The sequence below is a fragment of the Pan paniscus genome, chromosome 9 (assembly GCF_029289425.2).
Source record: "Pan paniscus chromosome 9, NHGRI_mPanPan1-v2.0_pri, whole genome shotgun sequence".
In the NCBI taxonomy this organism is placed as follows: Eukaryota; Metazoa; Chordata; class Mammalia; order Primates; family Hominidae; genus Pan; species Pan paniscus.
The window spans coordinates 72,632,276-72,654,400 of record NC_073258.2 but is presented as its reverse complement, the minus strand read 5'-3'; the positions used below and the strand labels follow the sequence as shown (position 1 = coordinate 72,654,400).

At 46.5% G+C, this 22,125-nt stretch overlaps 1 protein-coding gene and 1 long non-coding RNA gene across 2 annotated transcripts in view; both read left to right on the top strand.

Moving 5' to 3' along the window:
- Nucleotides 1-22,125, top strand: part of LOC130540629 (uncharacterized) — a 192,117-nt gene that overhangs the window by 104,170 nt on the left and 65,822 nt on the right. The window lies entirely within an intron of this gene.
- The window catches only part of LOC129393287 (uncharacterized), a 105,851-nt gene that overhangs the window by 19,190 nt on the left and 64,536 nt on the right, over nucleotides 1-22,125 (top strand). The window contains exons 3-4 of the long non-coding RNA XR_010113472.1: nucleotides 456-14,094; nucleotides 16,593-16,699. This is a non-coding gene — a long non-coding RNA (uncharacterized LOC129393287). The remainder of the gene's footprint in view (nucleotides 1-455; nucleotides 14,095-16,592; nucleotides 16,700-22,125) is intronic.

Below are 22,125 nucleotides of genomic sequence, written 5' to 3'. Positions count from 1 at the left end.
TTGGGTTTTGTAGAGGGTCCAAAACTCTTTAGAACCTATAATTCAAGGAAAGGCTTCACTTTGGTTTTACATTTTGTCTGGTCTCTTTGGCTGACAGAATTTATCTCACAAGGTGCACATGTTTGGGGGAGGCTCATGGACAGCCCATCGTGCTTGGGAAGTACGTGCCATTAAGGGGAAGGAGTTAGTTACTGATTCTAGGGAACAACTGGGTAGAAAGAGATGGACTCCCTGTGTTTGAAATTCAGAACTCAAGCTTGGCTCTAAGTGTTTCCTTGCTTTGCTGTGCTCCAGGGGAGACACTGAGCAGAAGGAAGCGAGTTGCCTGAGATTCCTCAAAGCCCGCAGCCCTTTTGGAGGTTACATTGTTATTCTCAGAGCCTTTATGATGCATAATAAAGACCCAGCTTGGACCAATATTAGGATGAGTTATCTTGCTATTAACATTCTTTTAGGTAGAAGTTGCTGGTCCCATCTTGCTCACAATCCTCCAAAGTTTGAAAGTGATTTTCCAGAAGACTTGGCTTGCACTGAGAGCTGCCCTCCCACCCTCTCTCCAAATTTCCTCTTGGGGGTAGCCTAACAAGGTGCTGTCACAGACCCTTGCCGGCCACGATGACCCCACCCAGACCATCCCTCTGTTGTTTCACTCTTTGATACTCTCTGGAGCTCTCTGGGGAGGGGCGAGACCTGCCGTCTGGTTTATATGCTTTGCCCAGGTCTTACAGTCATGGCTGGCTGCCTCTCTCTGAGAACTGGGACTCCTGAACTTGGTGAAATACCTCAGCCATCGATCATGTTGAATTATCGGGGACACTCATTTAAAATCCGAGCCTGTTCCAGATAGACTCTCTCTCTTTCTGTCCTGACCGTGAGAGAAGCCCTGCTGGACGGTGGAGACACTCGTGGGCTGTAAGCAAGGGATGCAAAGGCTGCCAGGAATCCCATCTTTCCAGCATCATCTGCCAAGGCACATCAGTTCCTGGGTGTCTTGATGGATTCTGGCAGCATTACTGTCATTGAAGGAAAACATTTTAGCCATATTAAAGGTGAATGCAGCAATCTCCACACAGGCTGCCTGGAAGGGATGCAGGACAAGGGTAGGTTTTCCTTGTGATGGACAGGAGGCAGGCGGCCCTCCCACAGCCCTGCCTGGCAATGCAGATGTGTCCCCATAAGGCACTGGGGGCCAGCTGGAGTGCTGTACCGAGGCGGGCTGACCCGGGCCGTGGGTTCGCTCTGATTGCAGCGGTTTCCCGCCAGCTCCTTGGAGAGCTGGCAGATGACCCAGCCCCACAGCAGGAGCCGCGAATGGCAGAACGAGATACAACAATTTGATATCCACTTGCCAGACGAGCCTGGCTCTGTGCCCAACCTCTTTTTGCATAAACACTTATGAATTCAGCCAAGAGGAAAAGCACTCTGATTAAGAATTGAGCAGAAGGAAACAAAGTTCTGCAGATAAACACCAATGAGACAAAAAACCACGAATAAGAAAAATGGCAGAAAAGGAGAACCTTCCCAGAAGCCTCCTGCCAGTGAACGGCCACCAGATTGAGAGCATGGAGAGGCCCTGGGTTTTGAACTGTGAGATAAGGAAGATGATGAAAACCTCCCTAGCAGCCAGGCAAGCACAAGATTCCTGTGAAATCCAGGTCTAAGTGTTTTGACCACAGAAGTAATATTATGTCATAGGTGAGAGCTGTGAGTTGCTGAACCCAAAGTGAGTTCAAATCCGAGTTCTGCCTCCTGAAACCTGTGTGACTTTGAGAAGTTCCAGCACCACTTTGTGCCTCAGTTTTCTCATCTGTTAAACGGGCATAACCACAGCTCCTGCCTCAGAGTTGTTGTAAATTAATACATGTAAAGCACTGAAATCAGCCTGGTATACAGTAAGTGTTATGAACGTTATTTTCTTGGAAGGACAGAACTTATTTTCATGGTCTAAGCCTGAAAATCTAAAAAATGTGAGAGAAGAGGAAAGAATCTAGAGTGTCACCATGAGGGGGAAAAGTCAACTTGAAGCAGGACAGGGTCATTGACTATTTCCTGTGATTCTACAGCTGCCTTGTACACTATGGTAGCTCCTAGCCACTTGTTGTTTAGATTTCGTGATTTAGAAATGAATTAAGGCCAGGCGTGGTGGCTCATGCCTGTAATCCCAGCACTTTGGGAGGCCAAGGTGGGCAGATCACCTGAGGTCAGGAGTTCAAGATCAGCCTGGCCAACATGGTGAAATCCTGTCTCTACAAAAATACAAAAATTAGCCGGGCATGAAGGCACGTTCCTGTAATCCCAGGTACTCAGGAGGCTGAGGAAGGAGAATTGCTTGAACCTGGGAGATGGAGGTTGCAGTGAGACGAGATTGTGCCACTGCACTCCAGCCTGGGGAATAGAGTGAGACTCTGTCTCAAAAAAAAAAAAAAAAAGTTAAAATAAGAGAAAATTGAAAATTCAGCTCTTCATTCTCACCAGCCACATTTCAAGGGCTCAACGGCCCATGTGGGTGGCTAGCAGCTCCCATGTTGGACAGTGCAGAGTAGAGCAAGTCCACCATTGCAGAATGTTTGATTGGACCGTGACTGAATAGTCTATTGCAGTGGTCCCCAATTTTTTTTTAGCACCAGTGAGCAGTTTCCATGGATTTTTGGGGGGGAAGTTTTGGGATGATTCAAGTGCATTACATTTATTGTGTACTTTATTTCTATTGTTATGAACATTATAATATATAATGAAATCATTATACAACTCACCATAATGTAGAATCAGTGGGAGCCCTGAGCTTGTCTTCCTGCAACTAGATAATCCCATCTCAGGGTGGTGGGAGACAGTGACAGATCATCAGGCATTAGGTTCTCATAAGGAGCACACAACCTAGATCCCTTCCCCATGCAGTTCACAATAGGGTTGGTGCTCCTATGAGAATCTAATGCCACTGCTGATCTGACAGGAGACAGTGCTCAGCCAGGGGGATCAGCTGTAAATACAGATGAAGCTTCACTCGCTAGCCTGCTGCTCACCTCCTTCTGTGCAACCCAGTTCCTAACAGGCCACAGACCACTACTGGTCCATGGTCTGGGGGCTGGGGACCTCTGGTCTATTGGATAACACTGGCTTGGAGCATACTGATCAGCCAAAGAAGCACTGAGATGATTTGGCCTCCATTAGTAAGAATGATGGACTTTTTGGCTTTTTTTGAGACAGAGTTTCACTCTTGTTGCCCAGGCTGGAGTGCAGTGGCACCATCTCGGCTCACTGCAACCTCTGCCTCCCAGGTTCAAGTGATTCTCATGCCTCAGCCTCCCAAGTAGCTGGAATTACAGGTGCCTGCTACCATGCCTGGCTAATTTTTGTATTTTTAGTAGAATCGGGGTTTTGCCATGTTAACCAGGCTGGTCTTGAATTCCTGACCTCAAGTGATCCGCCTGCCTTGGTCTCCCGAAGTGCTGGGATTACAGGCGTGAGACACTGCACCTGGCCAGATGGACTTTTTTTGAGCATTTAGTTCCAAGCACCTTCCCTGCACTTTCTCAGTTAATCCTCCCAGTGACTCTTTGAAGCAGGGACTATGACAATCTTCATTTCCCAGATGGAGCAACTCAGGCACAGAGGGCAAGTCATTGGCCACGGTCGCCCAGCTGAGGAAGGATGGAGCCGGCTGAGATCGTGTTCTGGGGATCTAACTCTGCAGCCTGCATTCTGGGCTGTTGTGTTCTCCCATGTTGCTATCTGACGAGCACAGCATGGGCTCAGAGTACAGAGAGGAGGAACCAGGTAATAAGGATAGGTCTGGGAGAAGGCTGGTGCCTTGGGGAGGAAGAGAGAGGCCCCATTCTAAAGGGATGCCATTGGAAGCTCATAGTGATAAAGCAAAGCCAACAGGTTTTGGGGCTGGGAGTTAAACACACAGCTCTGGTTTCTGCCTTTTCACAGTGGTGATGAATGGGCACTGAGACCCTCTCAAGCTAAAGTTGTCATCACTGCTCTTCATAGTCTGAAGGTGCATGAAATGGTCAACTTTCTTCCAAAGGGCTTTTATGCCTAAGTCTGTGGTTAGTGTATAAACAGATATTTACTGAAGTCCTGCTGGGTGCAGACACTGTGGCCAGCCCTGAGGCTACAGTCGAGATGAAGCCAGTCTCTGTCCTCATGGAGACCTGTCTATTGATAAGAAAAGAGAAAGCTCACTGAGCATTGACCCTGTGCCCACTGCTTTTGATGCATCTCTCATTTAATCCTTCTATCAAATCTGTGAAATAAACACATCACCATCATCCCTATTTCACATTTAGGGAAACATATGCTTAGAGAGCGTAAGTAACTTGGTCAAGGTCGCACAGCTTCGAACTCTCATCCCACAGGCGCAGGAATGAGAGGCAGCAGCCGGGGAAGCCAGGGTCTCTGGAAGTCCTTGTCTCTGGGCGGTGATCCAGAGAGAGAGAGAACACGATTGTCTCAGCAATGGGTCTTCTTCTGCATCTTGAAGGAGCACTTCCAGAGCCTCTCGGTGTTAAACATCATGTTGTGAATGACTCCATGAGCTCTGACCCAGTGACCTTGGGGATAAAGGAGGGGAGTACGGATAAGCTCTTTGAATGGATGTTGCCGGGTTGTCAGTGTTCTTTGAGGGCACAGACTATGTGTCACCAAAGAAAGAGCCCAGTGCCTTTTCTCATTGCTCAAGAGATTGAAGGGGTAGGAAGAAAAGATGTTAAGTTATAAACGCGTTTCCGTTTTGGTACCAGTTGAAGCAATTTACGTTTTGAAGAGGAAAGAGTCTTGCCTACAAAGTCAGCCCCTGGGTTTTCATTCTGCTTATGGAATCCAGGCAATGGGCAAAGAGAAAAAGAAAACTAAGCAATCAGCCAGGTGCAGTGGCTCATGCTTGTAATCTTGGCACTTTGGGAAGCTGAGGCCGGTGGACTTCTTGAGTCCAGGAGTTCAAACCAGCCTGGCCAACATAGTGAGACCCCGTTTCTACAAAAAACACAAAAAGTTGCTGAGCATGGTGGCATGCACCTGTAGTCCCAGTTACTTGGGAGGCTGAGGTGGGAGAACTACTTCATCCAAGGAGGTTGAGGCTGCAGTGAGCCATGATCGTGCCACTATATTCCAGCTGGGTGGCAGAGTGAGGCCCTGTCTCAAAAGAAAACAAAAAGGATAAGAAAAAGAAAACTAGGGAATCTAGACAATAAGTTTATATATATAATAAAGAACTGAGATAGAACTGGGTCGACTGAGTAATTATTTGAATTGCTTTTGACTGAATTTTTCTTATTGGAGTCTACCATTGTTTTTGTGTGTGTGTGTGGTTTTTTTTTTTTTTTTTTGGTTTAGTTTTGTCTTTGTGTTTTTTTGAGACTGGGCCTTGTTCTGTTGCCTAGGCTGCTGGAGTGCGGTGGCGCGATCTCAGCTCTCTGCAACCTCTGCCTCCTGGGTTCCAGCAATTCTTCTGCGTCAGCCTCCCCAGTAGCTGGGACTACTGGGCACGTACCACCAAGCCCAGCTAATTTTTGTGTTTTTAGTAGAGATGGGGTTTCACCATGTTGGCCAGGCCTGGTCTTGAACTGCTGGGCTCAAGTGATCCACCTGCTTTGGCCTCCCAAAGTGCTGGGATTACAGATGTGAGTCCCTGCACCCAGCTAGAGTCTACCTTTCTTTGAATTCACTGCAGTGCAAAGACTGGGACATGTGGAACTCCAGGTGTGTATGGGTTACATAGAGATGCTAGGGGCTGATTAAGGAAGGAAAGATATGAGAAGCCTGCAGAGCATGCGTTCCCAGACTGTATGGGCCCTGGGAAAGGAGAAGTGGACAGAAAGGGAACACTGGATGCCCTGGAAGAGAAGATTCATCCAAGTCATCAGGGAAGTTACTAATGCAAGGGAAGAAATGCAGAGACAGGGCCAAACACGCTTCTTCCAAGTCCTTTCTGTCCGCTCAGTCACCTCTATGCTTATTTTTCTTCTTTCCTGTAAGTAGTGTCATGCGTTTTCTTCCCATTCCTAGTCACTCCTAGTCAACTAACTCCCCTCTACCATCTTTTCATCAGAACTTGAAATCTCTTCTCCTTCATGTATTAGTGATCATGTTTCTCCATAATACTGCTAGAACCAAGAATTGAAACCTGGAAAACCTGCATTTGAGTACCAGATCTGCCTCTACTAGCTATTTGAGAAGCTATTTTGTTCCATTCTTTTTGTTGTTGTTGAAACAGGGTGTCATTCTGTCGCCCAGGCTGGAGTGCAGTGGTTCAATCTTGGCTCACTGCAGCCTCAACCTCCTGGGCTCAAGCAGTCCTTCCACATCAGCCTCCTGAGTAGCTGGGACTACAGGTGTGTGCCACCACATCTGGCTAATTTTTAATGTTTATTTTTTTTTTTGGTTTACTTATTTGTTTTTGTAGAGATGCGGTCTTGCTATGTTGAGCAGGCTGGTCTCAAACTTGTGGGCTCAAGTGAACCTCCTGCCTTGGCCTCTCAGATAAAATGGGAAAAGTTCCCTTGTCCCCCTCGAAGGGCATGCGATGGGGGTGTGGTTCATTTCATCAGTGCCCCACTGCTCAAACCTCTAGGGGAGCATACAGACAGGCAGGGAGCCCCGTGGCAGTGTCTAGGGGTGAATGTTTATAGTTGAAGCCCCAGTGGGCGTGTGTTACAGGGTGCTCTTTTAGTTTAGCCGTCCGTAAGTAGCTTGTGTTAGTCAGCTCAATTAGACCCCCGCCCTATTGCAAAGACAGAGGGCTCTCTTTGTCCCGGGGTTCTTGCCTTGGTGTACCGGAAGTGGTGTGATCTCAGCTCACAGCAAGCTCCGCCTCCAGGGTTCACGCCATTCTCCTGCTTAGCCTCCTGAGTGGCTGGGACTACAGGTGCCCGCCACCACACCCAGCTAATTTGTTTGTATTTTTAGTAGAGATGGGGTTTCACCGTGTTAGCCAGGATGGTCTCAATCTCCTGACCTCGTGATCTGCCCGCCTTGGCCTCCCAAAGTGCTGGGATTACAGGCGTGAGAGTGCAAGGATTTATTGAGTGGAAGTAGCTCTCAGCAGATGGGGAGCCAGAAGGAAGATGGTTTTCCCCTGGAGTCAGGCGAGTGGCCCGACTCTTCTCTGACTGTCCCAGCCAAACTCTGCTTGTTGTGCCAGTAAGTGGCCTGCGGTGTGCCTGTGTCCATTGGTGCGTTCCTCTTGACCTGCAGCACCCATGTGTTCCTCCACTGATGTGCTCCTCTCGTAGTCCAGCTGCCTGTGTGTCTGCCTGCTAGGGTCTCAGGGTTTTTATAGGCACAGAATGGGGGTGTGGCAGCCAGGGTTGTCTTGGGAAATGCAACATTTGGGCAGGAAAACAAAAACCCCTGTCCTCACCTAGGTCCGTGATCACAGGCCCTGGGGTGGAGCACTAGACAGCGACCACACCCTCCTGTACCCTGTACTTCCCTTCCTTACTTCCATATCATTTAAAGGGACCACATTCTTCCCTTCCGAGCACTTCCCTTCTGTATCACAAAGTGCTGGGATTATAGGCATGAGCCACTGGTCCCAGCCAATTCCGTTCTTTTAATGCAAACTAGAAAATAGGTGTTCAGAAAGGCCTGCCCTATCCACCTCAGGGAGTTGCTATGAAGATCAAATTAGATCATGTGCAACAGAAGTTTAGAAAAGATTCCAAAAGCACTGCACAATAGGAATGTATTTTTAAACGCCACTGAGTGGACTTAAAACTATGTTTTTTTACTTTCTTTTTTTTGGTTGAGACAGAGTTTCACTCTTGTTGCCTAGGCTGGAGTGCAATGATGCCATCTTGGCTCACTGCAACCTCCGCCTCCCAGGTTCAAGTAATTCTCTGCCTCAGCCTCCCGAGTAGCTGGGATTACAGGCGCCCACCACCATGCCTGGTTAATTGCTTTCTTTCTTTTCTTTTTTGTCTTTTTAGTAGAGATGGGGCTTCACAGTGTTGGCCAGGCTGGTCTCGAACTCCTGACTTTAGGTGATCCACCCACCTTGGCCTCCCAGAGTGCTGGGATTAAGGCTTGAGCCACCGCACCCAACCTGTGTTTCTTTTTTAAGCAAGAAAACAAATGCCTCTCCCCAGCACTCACTAAACCAATCCCTCTTTTTTTTTTTCCATAGGATTCTTATCCTTCTTGCCCCAGTGCAGTCTATTTTCTTTTGGCCCTTCTGTCCATCTGTGAAAGGGTCAGTCTTTCTAGCTAACCCTTAATCAAATATTTTTGATGACCACAGTCAAGACAGTACTTATTATTTTTTTTGAGATGGAGTTTCACTCTTGTTGCCCAGGCTGGAGTGCAATGGCGCAATCTCAGCTCACTGCAACCTCTGCCTCCAGGGTTCAAGTGATTCTCTTGCCTCAGCCTTCCAAGTAGCTGGGATTACAGGTGTGCAACACCACGCCCAGCTAATTTTTCTATTTTTAGTAGAGATGGGGTCTCTCCATGTTGGTCAGGCTGATCTCGAGCTCCTGACCTCAGGTGATCTACCTACCTCAGCCTCCCAAAGTGCTGGGATTACAGGGGTGAGCCACCCTGCCTGGCCAAGACAGTGCTTATTAATGCCTGAAATGCATTCAGGAGTACATGAGCTGGCTGTGGCTGTTCTAAGTTCCCCAAATGGGTGGCTCAGGACAACAGAAAGTCATTCTCTCCAGTTCTGGAAGCTTGATGTCTGAAACGGGCAGGGCCGTGCTCCCTCTAAAGGCTCTAGGGATGAATCCTTCCTTGCCTCTTCTGGCTTCTGGTGGTTGCTGGCAATCCTTGGCTTGTGGCCACATCATTCCATTCTCTTCCTTCATTCTCATGTAGCCTTCTCTCCTGTGTGTCTCTGTCTCTTCTTCTCTTCCCATGAGGATGCCGTTATTACTCCATTTAAGGTCCATGCTATTCCAATATGACTTCTTTGTAATTAGATCTGCAGTGACCCTAATTTCTTTTCTTTTTTTGAGATGGAGTCTTGCTCTGTTGCCCAGGCTGGAGTTCAGTTGCACAATCTCAGCTTGCTGCAACTCTGCCTCCTGGTTCAAGTGATTCTTCAGCCTCAGCCTCCGAAGTAGCTAGGATTACAGGTGCATGCCACCATGCCTAGCTAATTTTTGTGTTTTTAGTAGAGACAGGGTTTTGCCATGCTAGCCAGGCTGGTCTCGAACTCCTGACCTCAAGTGATCCTTCTGCCTCAGCCTCCCAAAGTGCTAAGATTACAGGCATGAGCCACCATGCCCCGCCCCTATTTTCTAATAAGGTCACATTTTGGGATTCCTGGTGAATGTGAGTTTTTGGAGGACAGTATTCAGTCTAGCAAAAGGCAGGGCATCCTCATTTTCTTCCCTACTTCAGAAATATGGAAGTTAACTTCAACCCCTCGGAGAGAGAGAGGCTTCCTGAGCTTCCAACAATCAATTATCCAAATATTAGTCACAGAAGAGCACTAAGGGTTGTGCACAGCACGTGGCCAGCCCGTTCTCAGAGTCTGTTAAGTTTAAGGTGAACGCTAATCCTGAATGAGTTTTAAAATGTATTTGGAATTTCCTCATCATTGTAAAATGTTCTCACATCGTGATGGCTGGGGCTTCCCTCTCAGGTGTAATCTGCGAAGTCAGATGTGACACAGCCTGGGTGAGGTGGGCCAAGCTGGGAACTGGGTTAGGAGGGAAGCTGGGGAATGAGCGCCAAGGTCTCAGATCCCAAACTGGCTTTAGCCTGATTCACCCAGAGGGACCTGGTAAAAAATACACATTCCAGGGCCCACCCCAGACCTAATGAATCAGAATTACCTGGGAAGGAGCCTGGGGAGCTCTGTTTTCAGAAGCAGCCCAGCAGAATCCTACCGTCAGACGGGGCTAGGAGACGGAGCTCAGTCTAGGGCAGTAGTTCCCAAACTCGTCTGTGCTTCAAAAGATACAGATGCTGATGGCCAGGCAAGGTGGCTCACGCCTGTGATCCCAGCAATTTGGGAGGCTGAGGCGGGAGGATCACTAAAGCCCAGGAATTTGAGACCAGCCTGGAGAACATAGGGAGATACTGTCTCTATAAAAAATTAAAAAATTAGCCAGGCATAGTGGTGCCCGCCTGTGATCCCAGCTACCCTGGAGGTTGAAGTGGGAGGGTTGCTTGAGCCCAGGAGTTGGAGGCTGTAGTGAGCTATGATTGTGCCACTGCACTCCAGCCTGGGTAAGAGAGTGAGGCTCTGTCTCAAAAACCAAAGAAAACAAAAAACAAAAAACAGATGCTATGTCCCATTCCAGAGGTTGAGGTTTAATTATTCTGGGGTGGGGTGTGGCCTGGGTTTTGGAACACTTAAAAAATCCCAGGTGATCCTAAAGTGTAGATGAGTTTGGAAACCACACACTTAAGGCACACTTGAATGGGGGAGCAGTGAGGTGGTGTGGGCTAGCCGGCCAGAACCCAGGGGTGGGGCGGTAGGAACCAGCATTGCAGAGGCCATGAAGGCTGGGAAGCATAGTGTCTGGGGCCCATAACAATGCTTGGACATGAATGCTTTAGACCTAAGACAATTGGCTCCTAAATGTGAAAACTGCAAGGCTGAAATGAATGCATGTTTAATGCTTTGCAACATTGTCAAGTGGTCAGCTGCAGCTCCGTTCTGAGGGCATGATGCCTGAGAGATGCCTGTCATGGGGGTTGATTTTAATGAATTTAATATGGTGTGGAGTGGGGCCTTCAAAAGTAAAAACGTCAGTTCTAAGTTGGTTGCGGGGGTCTGGGCAAAGGCCTTAAAACCCCGTGTTAAACACCCCGATTTTAAAACAGGGCCTTTTTCCCAAGAGACTTTTTGAAAATAGCTCCTATTTTGAGGGGAGGAACCCTGGCGGGAGAGAGCCAGAGTTAAGCCCAGCTGAGAGGGGGTTAGCAGGTAGGGGTCTGCCTGGTCCTCACTGAAACTTGCTACTCAGGGTGAGCTTCCTAAACCAATGCAGATTTGCTGGCCCACTGAGCCTCCCAGCTGAGAACCTGCATTTCGACAAGGTCCTCAGTGCAGCAAAGTTTGAGATATACTGGGCTAGAACACCCAGGGGACCTAAAGGTTCCTTGAAAACTAAGGAAAATAGGCAGGGTGTGGTGGCTCATGCCTGTAATCCTTGTATTTTGGGAGGCCAAGGTGGGTGGATCACTTGAGGTCAGGAGTTCGAGACCAGTCTGTACAAACATGGTGAAACACCATCTCTACAAAAGATATAAAAATTAGCCAGGTGCAGTGGCAGGTACCTGTAGTCCCAGCTACATGGGGAGCTGAGACAGGAGAATCGATTGAACCTGGGAGGCGGAAGTTGAAGTGGCCCGAGATCGCACCACTGCACTCCAGTCTGGTGACAGAGTGAGACTCCATCTAAAAAAATAAAAAATGAAAAAATAAATATAAATACTGGGCTAGAAGACCCAGGAGACCCGAAGATTCTCTCAAAACTAAGGAAAATAATCTAGGTCACAAATATATTCTCTTTCTCCTTCTCCCCATTGCCCCCCTCCATCAGTAATCTTTATAGACTCAAATAGAGTTGATGTTCTATAATCAATTCTAGTCACTTTTATTTGTATTTATTTATTTTAGAAATGGGGTCTCACTATGTTGCTCAGGCTGGTCTCAAATTCCTGGGCTCAAGTGATCCACCTACCTCGGTCTCCCAAAGCGCTGGGATTAAAGGCATCAGCTACTGCACCTGGCTGTCACTTTTATTTTTGATGTTCAAATTATAAGCTAATGTCTGTGAGACCATAGATTCTTTTTATGCACTCAATACATTTTTGTGCTTACCTTACATTTTTATTATGGAAAAGATTCTGTTTCTTCCGCTTGTTTCTATTTGATAATGAAGCCCCCTGTGCCTATCACCAGCCTCAGCCGCCATCATCTCATTACCAAGCTGGGTTATTTGGAAGCAAATATCTTCAATATTTAGCCGGTGTTCAAATTTCCCCAACCATCCTAAATGAGTGTTTAGAATAGTTGTTTCATTGGAAACAAGGTCAAAACAAGTACATTTTACATTTTTAGGCCAGTCTTGAAAGTAAGTGTAAAACCATGTGTGAGGTAGGAGGTGGGACTAGCCTCTGAAGGCGGGGCCTGGATACCAGACCCAATTGAGGACTAGCTAAGACAGATTCCACAATGAATAACACCAGGAGGTGGGAATATTAAGGTCCATTGCAAAGGCTGGCTACCACAATTATTTGATCAACTAGTTATCAACCGTGACTGCAGCTGAGAGAGATTTGTTTTCTTTTTTTTTTTTTTAGAGACAGGGTCTTGCTATGTTGCCCAGGCTGGACTCAAACTCCTGAGCTCAAGTGATTCTTCTGCCTCAGTCTCCCGAGTAGCTGAGACTACAGGTGTGTGCCACTTTGCCCGGCAAGTTATTAAAAAATAAGTATGCCCGGACACCACTCTAAACCAACTAAATCAGAATCAGATATAGCGAAGTCATTAATCATTTTGCTCCTGGGTTTTTATGACAGTTTTGCTCCTGGGAAACTGCTGGGAATGTGGTAGAGAGAGAGAAAGAGATGGGAAAATAAGATTTTAAGAAGTGTTGCTATGCATTTTGAAAATAATTTTTCTTTGGTGTTTGTCTTGAGGGACGGCGGTAAACATTTCAATTGCCTTTAAGTATGCTTGCATGCTGGAATGATGGTTCTTTGAATGCAGCATTGAACTGGGATTGGGCCACATGGCAGCCAGCATGAGCCTTTATGCCACATTTACAAAACATGAATGTCATGAGCCCACTCTTAGGGACCTTACAATTTGGAGGGTTAGGTCGGATCCACAAATCTCCTCTATCTCATGGTAAAGGAAACCTGGCGTGTAGCAGGAGATGGTGTGATAACAATATCATATTGCATGATCAATATTTATATTCTTCTTAGCAATATTAAACTTTTGGACCCCCTCCATTGTGTCATCAATCTGTTTAATACAGTTTCTGCTTCAGCGTCTGTTTTTAAGCCTGGCATAAGCTATTTGAAACCCAGGCACGTACCCTGCCCATCATCTTTGGCCTAGTTAACACCTCCCCTCCCTGCGTGGTGGTTTGGAGAACCTGCTTGTTCCTCATCCCACTGATCCCAAAACCAGGACACCCTACAGCTGCTGACCATGATTAAACCTAACAGAGATTTAATGCCTTTCTTCTGATTCTCAGGGACTGACATTCATTCACTTAAATACTTGCAGAGTCAGCCAGGCGTGGTGGCTCATACCTGTAATCCCAGCACTTTGGGAGGCTGAGGTGGGTGGATCACGAGGTCAAGAGTTCGAGACCAGCCTGGCCAACATGGTGAAACCCCCATCTCTACTAAAAATACAAAAATTAACTGGTGTAGCAGTGCGTGCCTGTAATCCCAGCTACTCAGGAGGGTGAGGCAGGGGATTTGCTTGAACCTAGGAGGTGGAGGTTGCAGTGAGCCAAGATTATGCCATTGCACTCCAGCCTGGGCAGCAGAGCAAGACTCTCTCTCAAAAAACAAAAAACCCAAAAACTTGCAGAGTGAATTTAGGAAACCATGAAGTCCAGAGTTTGATCCAATCCCTTCCTTTTTCTCTTTCTCAAATATTTTGAGCCAGGTACTATTCTAGATTGTCTTGTGATATTTACAATCTAGGAGAAGGCAGGAGAGAGAACTAAGAACAGAGAGCATGTTCTGAGATGTCTGCTGTGTTTGCAGGTACCTTCCCTCAATTTCCCTACTCACTGGCCATGCTGGAAAGCAGGTCTTGGCGCTATATTTGTACCATGGTACTTCCCCTCCCTATACTCAATTGGTTGGCCAGAAGCCCAATTGTCATTCTCTCTCTCTCTCCCTCTCCCTCTCTCCCTCCCTGTCCAAGATATCCAGTAACTGACTGATCAGCTGGTGGTGGGCTCTGCTGGCTGCCATGATGGACCACGAGCAAAAAGGGAAAATTGGTTGTCAGTGAGAGAAGCAGAGATAAGAAAGTCCACAGGGCTGATAAGAAAGACCATGGGCTGCCGGGCGCGGTGGCTGACACCTGTAATCCCAGCACTTTGGGAGGCCAAGATGGGCGGATCACGAGGTCAGGAGATCGAGACTATCCTGGCTCACACGGTGAAACCCCATCTCTACTAAAAATACAAAAAATTAGCCAGGTGTGGTGGTGGGTGCCTGTAGTCCCTGCTAATTGGGAGGCTGAGGTGGGAGAATGGCGTGAACACCGGGAGGTGGAGCTTGCAGTGAGCTGAGATCGCACAACTGCACTCCAGCCTGGGCGACAGAGCAAGACTGCATCTCAAAAAAAAAAAAAAAAAAAAAAAGAGACCACGGGCTTCTGAGAGCCAGGAAGATGCATTTTGGTTTCTGTAACTGCAGTTTCCATTCTCTCATGGCCTCTCATTTTTTTCTCGTGCCCATGAGTTTGCCTGTTAGAGATAAGGTGTGCTCCTTTCCCTCCAGCTCATACAAATGGGTTTCTGTTTCTTACAATCATTGTTTCCAGATACGGATGGTGACTGATGCTCTATTAAATGCTGAAAAAATGCAGAGTGGAAGCACAGAAAAGCGGGTTTCTCTGAGGAGGTGACGTTGGAGCCCAGTTGGAAGGCAGGAGTAAATGTGCACCATGATTTTTTAGAATTAAAACCAAGTATCTCACTGCTTGGGCACACGTAGATAGAAGTGATTTAACCGTAAACTGTCCCAGTTGTACCCATTGTCAGTTACCTCACCACAGGGATTATGTAGCCCTGAGTTTGCTTTGTGCTTATTTATTTTAGGTTGTTGTTTATCCAAACCTCTTAAATGATATGCGTTTGGAACAAGTGACAGCATCGTTCATTGATGTTGTGGACAAACAACTATTTTATTACTCAAGACTGGGTAATTTATAAAGAAAAAGAGGTTTAATGGACTCACAGTTCCATGTGGCTGAAGAAGCCTCAAAATCATGGTGGAAGGCAAAAGGCACATCTTACATGGTGGCAGACAAGAGTGATGGGAGCTATTTTGGTCATTGTTCACTGGCCATAGAATATACTTCTATATTTTGAACTAAGACAAGAGCCAGGTACACAAGACGGTTACAGGTCTGTCTTTTGTTTTTGATGATGATGATGATGATGATGATGATGAAGATGATGAAATGGCTGACATGGTTCATGACTTGCTTTTTCTCATCATCTCAGACCTAGATTTTTGGCTGGACTATTGGCTTGGGATAGATGAAAATCATTCCTTGTATCCCCTGATCTTAAAGTCAAGACTGAACCAGTCTCCAGACGCAAGCTTTCATGGGGCTTCAGATACCATGAGGAATGGGCATCCCTGCAATATTGTCATGGCTGTCAAAAGTGTTATTGGAGCTGGGCAAGTGGGCACTCTCCTGCCATTCCATCCTGCTTAGATTTCCCATTCAACATCAATCTTATTTCCTTTTTTTTTTTTTTTGACAGAGTCTCACTCTGTCTCCTAGGCTGGAGTGCAGTGGAGGGATTTCAGCTCACTACATTTCGGCTCACACTCCCAGGTTTAAGTGATTCTTGTGCCTCAGCCTCCCAAGTAGCTGGGATTGTGGGTGCACAACATCAAGCCTGGCTCATTTTTTTTTTTTTTTGTATTTTTAGTAGAGACAGGGTTTCGCCATGTTGGCCAGGCTGGCCTTGAACTCCTGACCTCAAGTGATCCACCTACCTTGGCCTCCCAAAGTGCTAGGATTACAGGTGTGAGTCACTGTACCTGGCCCCATTTCCTCTTATACCATAAGTCATTGCCTGCAAATGTGTTTTCTCCATTAGTTTGCAAAAGCTTCCTGAGAGTAGGTCTGTGCCTCATTTATTCTGGAATCTTCCTGGCACAAAGCACAGGGCTTTATCCTCAGTAGGCATTCAACAAATGTTTAATTTCATTCAACAGCTCCTCTTACCACTGCCCCCACCTTATTTGCAGGTGGCTAAGTACAATCAGAACAAGTAGGTATCATAAGATTTAGTCCAGAGTCAATTTGGGAAGAAATTACTTCAGTGATATGAGAAGAAACCAAGCTATTTAGTCAGAATACTTCTGAGAGTATCCCTTGTCCAAGCATTTGCTGAATTTCGATCTACTAATTTTCAGGTGGAAGAGTATGGTTGCAGAGAGTCCATTTGGACATAGATACACTTTCATGCATTCATGTCTTTAACAATAATTTGTGGCCCTACTGTGTTTGTTCACTAACTCCTTCGAACCTACCATATAAGCTATATCTTTATTTTCCTTGTAATTTGGGAGGTCCAATGCTTCATTAAGCTCACATGCCTGAAACTAATGAATAAAATAGCTCGCTAACCAGCTAGTATAAAAGTAGCCACCAAAACAAGTCAATCACCTGCCTTAAATCAGCCCAGCACTCCCATCTTGAGCAGAGAAGCCCATTCTGAATCACAGTCAAGACACTGATGGAAAAACAGCTCTCTCTGGGTATCAAAACCACGCTCACCACAAATCCTCCTCCCCAGAGTTCTACTCATTGCTCACCCACTGAACCCAGAACAAACCAGAAGTGCTTGAAATGAGGACGGGTAGCTCCGTGTACCAATCGGAATTTAAAACTGTATCAATTCCTGTTATAGAAATGAGGCTTCTCCCCAGGACCAGCATTCCATGAAGGCAGCCCTTTTCTAGATGGAGAAAACAGAACCTGAAGGCACCCGTTTCCCTAAACTGCTCTTGCTCACGTGTAAGTACAAATGAAAAATGCTGATGTGCTTCTGTTGGCATTGCTTTATAATTACGGCCGTCAATAAATCATTTTATCCTTGAACAAGACTTGAGAATGGCCCGAAGGCAGAGGCACGATTCCTTAGGAATTAGGCCAACAGAGAATGGGCTATCTCTCTTCCCACCCCTTCTCTTACTCTGCTGTCAGAAACAGAAACGTTCTCTGTGAGTAGCTGGGAGCAGACGGCCGCACTTGAGTTCCATCTGGGGGTTCTGTTGACACAGTTTTACCCCAGCCTGCCTTGATGGCCACTGCCACACAAGCTGCATCTGTTCTTTCTTCTGCGCCTTTTGTTACTTCGTTGTTTTTCTTATTTCTAGTGTAGTGAGCTGAATGGTGGCTTTGCACAAGATATATCCAGATCCTTGTGCCTGGAATCTGTGGAGGTGGCATTATTTGGAAAAAGGGTCTTTGCAGATGTAACTAAGTTAAGGATCTTGAGATTCTCCTGGAGTATTTTAGGTAGGCTGTACATCTAAAGACAAGTGTCCTTATTAGAGGACACTTTTGTCCGGGCGCAGTGGCTCATGCCTGTAGTCCCAGCACTTTGTTAGGCCGAGGCGGGTGGATCACCTGAGGTCAGGACTTCGAGACCAGCCTGACCAACATGGAGAAACCCCATCTCTACTAAAAATACAAAATTAGCCGGGCATGGTGGCACGTGCCTGCAATCCCAGCTACTGGGGAGGCTGAGGCAGGAGAGTTGCTTGAACCCAGGAGGAAGAGGTGGCAGTGAGCTGAGGTCATGCCATTGCACTCCAGCCTGGGCAAAAAGAGTGAAACTCCATTTCAAAAAAAAAAAAAAAAAGAAGGACGCTCTTTTTCACGCGCATCCGTGTGAAGAGACCACCAAACAGGCTTTGTGTGAGCAATAAAGCTGTGTATTTCACCTGGGTGCAGGCACGCTGAGTCCAAAAAGAGAGTCAGTGAAAGGAGAGAGGGGTGGGGCTGTTTTATAGGATTTGGGTAGGTAAAGGAAAAAGGGGTTGTTCTCTGGCAGGCAGGAGTGGGGATCACAAGGTACTCTGTAGGGGAGCTTTTGAGCCAGGATGAGCCAGGAGAAGGAATTTCACAAGATAATGTCATCAGTTAAGGCAGAAACAGGCCATTTTCATTTATTTTGTGGTGGAATGTCATCAGTTAAGGCAGGAACCGGCCATCTGGATGTGTACTTGCAGGTCACAGGGGATATGATGGCTTAGCTTGGGCTCAGAGGCCTGACGTTCCTGTCTTCTTATATTAATAAGAAAAATAAAATGAAACAGTGGTAAAGTGTTGGGACGGCGAAAATTTTGGGGGATGGTATGGAGAGATAATGGGTGATGTTTCTCACGGCTGCTTCGAGCGGGATTAGGGGCAGCGTGGGAACCTAGAGTGGGAGAGATTAAGCTGAAGGAAGATTTTGTGGTAAGGGGTGATATTGTGGGGTTGTTAGAAGAAACATTTGTCATTTAGAATTATTGGTGATGACTTGGATACAGTTTTGTATGAATTGAAAAACTAAACAGAATAAGAGAAGGAGAAAAACAGGTATTAAAGGACTAAGAATTGGGAGGACCTAGGACATCTAATTAGAGAGTGCCTAAGGAGGTTCAGCATAGCCTTGCCAGCAAAGATTATTTATTTAAGAGTTAAGAGTGGCGGTTTGGGGATAGCACCAGGAGATATCAGCTGTGATGGCTTGGAGAAACAGTGTAAACCGGCAGTGTAAACAAGAGCAGGGCATTTATGAGTAGTTGAGAACGGTGAATAGGAGTATGACTAGAGAGAAGATAGTAGGGATGACAAGTTTTTTGGGGCACAGTCCAAGTTGGTCTGGTTCCTGGAATGAGACTGGGGCCTAATAAAAATGAGCATCTATACAGGAACTCAAATGGGCTGTACCTTGTAGCATTCCAAGGACAGGCCTGAATTCTGAGAAGGGAAAGTGGTAAAAGTATTGTCCAGTCCTTTTTAAGTTGGTGGCTGAGCTTGGTGAGGTGTGTTTTTAAAAGACCATTAGTCTGTTCTACCTTTCCTGAAGACTGAGGACTGTAAGGGATATAAAGGTTTCACTGAATACTAAGAGCCTGAAAAAATGCTTGGCTGATTTGACTAATAAAGGCCTGTCTACTATTGGGCTATATAGAGGTGGGAAGGCCAAACTGAGAAATTATGCTGACAGAAGGGAAGAAATGACCGTGTTGGCTTTCTTAGACCCTGTGGGAAAGGCCTCTACCTATCCAGTGAAAGTGTCTACCTAGACCAAGAGGTATTTTAGTTTCCTGACTCGGGGCACGTTGAGTAAAGCTAATTTGTCAGTCCTGGGTGGGGGCAAATCCCTGAGCTTGATGTGTAGGGAAGGGAGGGGGCCTGAATAATCCCTGAGGAGCAGTAGAATAGCAGATGGAACACTAAGAAGTCATTTCTATGAGGATAGATTTCCACGCTGGAAAGGAAATGAGAGGTTCTAAGGGGTGGGCTAGTGGCTTGTACTATAGGATAGCCTGCCTTTTCTGTTGTGTGGCGATTAGGCCTGGTGGAACTGCGATCAATAAACTAAGTGTGATCAGGGTGAGAAACAGGAAAGAAGGAAATGTGGGGAAATGGGGTGAACGTCAGGTGGATCAGAGAGATACAGTCATGAGGGTCAGGTGTGGTATCAGGAATAATGTGGGGGCCGGATTGAAGTCCGGGCCAGGAACAATGGTAATTGTGGGAGACTCAACAAAGAGTGAGTACAGCTGAAGGAGCCGGGGAACAGAAAGTATATGCATCAGGTGTGAGGAAGAAAATAGATTTTGGAAATTATGAGAGCTGTAGAGAGTGAGTTGAGCACAGTTTGTGATTTTAAGGGCCTCTAAAAGTATTAGGGCAGCAGCAGCCACTGCACAGAGATATAATGGCGAGCCTAAAACAGTGAGGTCAAGTTGTTTGGACAAAGAGGCTACAGGACACAATCCTGGTCCTTGGGTAAGAATTTCGACTGCAGAGCGCTGCACTTTGGCTGTGTGTAATGAAAAGGGCTGGGATGAGTCAGGGAGAGCCTGGGTGGTGGCAGTCTTTAAAGCTGTCTTCGAGGAACAGAAAGAGGAGTGGGAAAAGGATTTAGGATCTATGGGGTCAGCTAGGTTAACTTTTTTGAGTTTATATAATGGTTTTGTTAGGATGGCAAAACCAGGTATCTAAAGGCAAAAGTATCCAACCATGCCCAGGAAGGAAAGGAGTTGTTGTTTTGTAGCTGGGGTTGGGGTTTGAGAGATTAGTCAGACATGATCGACAGGGAGAGCACGTGTGTTTTTATGAGAATTATGCTGAGATAGGTAACAGACAAGAAATTTGGGCTTGACTGAAGTAATGGGGGCTGTCTGTGAAGCTTTGCAGCAGTACAGCCCAGGTAATTTTCTGAGCCTGATGGGTGTCAGGCTCAGTCCAAGTGAAAGTGAAGAGAGGCTGGGATGAAGGGTGCAAAGGAATAGTAAAGAAAGCATGTTTGAGATCCAGAACAGAATAATGGGTTATGGAGGGAGGAATTGAGGATAGGAGAGTATATGCGTTTGGCACCATGGGGTGGATAGGCAAAACAATTTCGTTGATAAGGCATAGATCCTGAACTAACTTGTAAGGCTTGTCTGGTTTTAGGACAGGTAAAATGGGGGAATTGTAAGGAGAGTTTATGGGCTTTAAAAGGCCATGCTGTAGCAGGCAAGTCATAACAGGCTTTAATCCTTTCAAAGCATGTGTTGGGATGGGATATTGGCATTGAGCGGGATAAGGGTGATTAGGTTTTACTGAGATGGTAAGGGGTGCATGATTGGTCACCAAGGAGGGAGTAGAGGTATCTCCTACTTGTGGGTTAAGGTGGGTGGCAATGAGATGTAGCTATAGTCCAGGAATAGTCAGGGAAGGAGACAATTTAGTTAAAATGTCTCGGCCTAATGAGGGAACTGGGCAGGTGGGGACAACTAAAAAGGAGTGCTTAAAAGAGTGTTGTCTAAGTTGACACCAGAGTTGGGGAGTTTTAAGAAGTTTAGAAGCCTAGCCGTCAATACCCACAACAGTTATGGAGGCAAGGGAAACAGGCTCTTGAAAAAAGGTAATGTGGAGTGGGTAGCCTCCGTATTGATTAAGAAGGGGACAGACTTACCCTCCACTGTGAGATTTACCTAGAGCATCTGTGACGGTCCTGTAGGCTTCCGAAGTGATTGATCAGGCAGTGTCAGTCTTCAGCTGCTAAGCCAAGAGGATCTGCGAAGGGGTCAGTCAGAGAGGCTTGGGCCAGAGTTCCAGGGGCTCTGGGAGTGGCTGCCAGGTGAGTTGAACAGTCCAATTTCTAGTGGGGTCCTGCACAGATGGGACATGGCTTAGGAGGAATCCCGAGCTGTGGGCATTCCTTGGCCTGGTGGACAGATTTATGGCACTCGTAGCAAGCTCCTGGGGGAGGTGGTTCTGGAGGAACACCTGGCCACTGCGCTTTAGGCGTTTCGAAGTTCTTGTGTGCTGGAGATGTGGCTGGGGTTTGTCTCACAGTGGAAGCAAGGAATTACAACTCAGAAATATGTTGCTACTTGGCTGCCTCTACTCTATTATTGTATACCTTGAAGGCGAGGTTAATTAAGTCCTGTTGTGGGGTTTGAGGGCCAGAATTTAATTTTCAGAGTTTTATTTAATGTCAGGAACAGATTGGGTAATTCAATGTATATTGAGAATAAGATGGCCTTTTGACCTTTTAGGGTTTAGGGCTGTAAAGCATCTCAGGGTTGCTGCCAAATGAGCCATGAACTGGGCTGGATTTTTATATTTGATGAAAAAGAGCCTAAACCCTATCTGATTTGGGATAAAGAAAAAGGAGCATTAACCTTGACTATGCCTTTAGCTCCAGCCACCTTTTTCAGAGGAAATTGCTGGGTAGGTCGGGGAGGGCTAGTCATGGAACGAAACTGTAAGCCGGACCCGGTGTGAGGAGGGGAGGTGATAAAAGGATTATAGGATGGAGGAGCAGAGGCTGAGGAAGAATTGGGGCCTAGCTCGGCCTGGCAAGGAGGGGAGAGGTCAGATGGGTCTGTAGAAAAGGAAGATTAGAAAGACTCAGTGATGCTTGCGGTTGGGACTGAGGGGACAGGTGGGAGGGAAAGAAGGAAGATTTGGGATGAGTTGCACTGGGAACAGACTAGGGAGGGACTGATGTGTAAAAGAGTGCCTGGATGTCAGTTGCCTCAGACCGTTTGCCTATTTTACGACAAGAATTATCTAGATCTTGTAGGATGGAAAAATTGAAAGTGCCATTTTCTGGCTATTTGGAACTACTGTCGAGTTTATATTCAGGTCAAGCAGCATTGTGGAAGAAAATAAGGCATTTAGGTTTTAGGTCAGGTGTGAGTTAAAGAGGTTTTAGGTTTTTAAGA